Here is a 2,677-nt window from a genome sequence, read left to right as displayed (position 1 = left end):
AAAGGACACCTTTTTATAGCCAAAAAAGTGGAGATTGTAGCAAGTGTAATTAATTAGGTGAAGGATTTTAATTAACCATAAACTATATGCTAATGATGGCTTTGGTTTAGTGAGTAGGGGAAAAAAATCGATATCTAGTCGAACCTATTAACTTGATCTCAATTGACAATTTGAACGTTGTGTTAACTTTTAAAATACATATGTAAACATCTTAACTCATTTTTACCGTGTTTTGTAAACACGTAAATTTTTGAAAATGTCTAAACGATCATTTTTTAAGTTTGAGCGTTTAAGTATAGTAAAAACAAATTGAAATTGTATTTTTCAAAATTGAAATATCTAACGATTAATTTGGATAAGTTAAAGTGTGTAACAGTCAATGATTGGTCAATTTTTTTTACTTTTTTTTCAACTATACAAACATTATTTGGTAAATTTAGTTGTGTGTCAAAGTCAAAACAAACAAAAGTTAATATTGGGTTAAATAATTCAAAGATTAAGTTGTTGTTCGGTAAAAGTTTTCTTCAGATAAATTAATCAAACATAAAGCGCTTATTTTTTAAATATTTCTAAAATAACTTTTTCAAAATAATTGAATTTTAAAATTTTGATCAATAAATTATAAGTACTCCATGCATAGAATTATACATTATTATTTATACTTTACTTGAAGTGTGTAAATTAAAACGACCACTATATCATAACAAAAAATCCAAAAAGGGAACAAAAATAAATATATTTAGTATTTCTTGCTAAAAAGTGAGACTTTCATTTTTATCATTCTAACACAAAAAAAAAAGAAAAAAAAGTTCAGGTATATATAACTATCACAATATATCTAGGATTATAAATTCAATTTTTTAAATTAAATTATGTATTTAATAAACTTCCCTCACATAAATTAGTATAAAGAAAGTAATTAATATGGAGTGATAAATATTTTTTTTATCTCCATTAGAATTTTTAAGTTTAATTTTTTTTTATATAAATTCATATTTAACCAGATCTCAATATGAATACTGACCGTCAAAAAATAAAAGGCTTCCCTCTCCCTGATCCCTATTACAATTGGCAGCTGCTTAATTATATTAGTTTTCAATCAAAACCACTAGAGAGAAAAAATAACAATAATCAAAACCACTTTAGAAAAATATAATAATAATAATCAAAACCACTTTTATTCCTTCTGTATTTGACAACAATCTTGTGGACCCAAATTTGTTAAATAAAACTAGACACTGTATCCAGTTTTTCTATTTCTTTATTCATTTTTTTACTATTAAAAAATAAACAAAATATATATTTTGTGCTCATCTTTTGACCCTTAATTCCCAAATAATTTTATTTTAATCTAATGTACATATAATAATGACAATTAGTTGAACTAAGGATGTACTGCTGTGACACGTACTACTATTTTAGGATAATGTAGTATATATTGTACTATTTCTTTCCTTTTTATCTCTCGCTGGTATTAGATTCACTTGAGATTCGATTAATTTAAATTTACTAAATACATTTTATTATGATTTTTCTCATTTCCAAGACTCAAATCTAACTTTTATTCCATGTGTATGGAACATCGAGGCTCGAAGGGGGTCGTGGAGGCTATTAATCACGCGCTAACTGATTAATCATATTGTTTATTTATCAAATATGATAGCATTTTTTAAGTCGAAAGGTAAGATTTCTACGTGTATATATATAAAATTCTTTTCAAACTTTACTTGTGAAATTACAAGAGTATACTCTTGATTTTATGTCTCCTTGGAACTCATGAATATATGATACAAACTTATAGAACAATTATTTTTATCATTGATTGTTGGATATCACACTCATTTATAAAGTTGAATTATATTTTTATCTACTCCGATCCATATCAAAACCTAACAAGGAGTAGTAGTCATCGAGGAAGCAATAAATTCAACTTTTTTCTCTCGTTGGAGTCAAATTAGGTTTGAAAATTGACTTACTAACAATCTAAAAATATAGACCGAATACATTGACAGTTTCTTAAATTTTTTCTAATATTTTTTTGTTAGATACTCAAAATATGAATATTTTCGAATGATTATATAGACATATGATAAAACATTATTCTTATTCTGACTCAATTTTTACGACATGTTTAAACGTCTATTATGTAAATATATTAATTACATAAAATATATCTCAACTTTTAATTGTACAATTATTGTCAATTGAAACACACGTGAGATTTAACAGCTAATTATAAGGCTAATATTTTAAATAAAATATGTAATATTTTTAAGTGATTAACTTATATATAAATTTGATTCTAAATTTGAGTCAAAAGTGTGTTTTAGATGAACAATCGACATAGATTGTTATGTGTATTTACTGATAAATTAAAGAGCTATCAATATATTCCGTCAAAAATAAATGGAGTATTCTTTAAAAAAGTGTGGCCCTAATTTTCCAATTTATGTTCATCCATACTGTCCTAATGTTACTATATTTTTGGCTAAATTATCGGCATACATAGTTGTCTGGACTTTATAATGTTTTGAAAAGATAATGTATATATCATTAATAATATTAAAAATACTTATACTATTAGATCACATAAATCATATTACAAGCTCTTTATTATATAAAATAAATATGAGTTAATTAATTTCATAAATACTTACTCAAGTTTCATTATATATAT

This window comes from Solanum tuberosum, unplaced genomic scaffold (assembly GCF_000226075.1).
Source record: "Solanum tuberosum cultivar DM 1-3 516 R44 unplaced genomic scaffold, SolTub_3.0 scf00063, whole genome shotgun sequence".
NCBI classification, from domain to species: domain Eukaryota; kingdom Viridiplantae; phylum Streptophyta; class Magnoliopsida; order Solanales; family Solanaceae; genus Solanum; species Solanum tuberosum.
The sequence above is the reverse complement of the archived record's forward strand: the minus strand, read 5'-3'. Positions refer to the sequence as shown.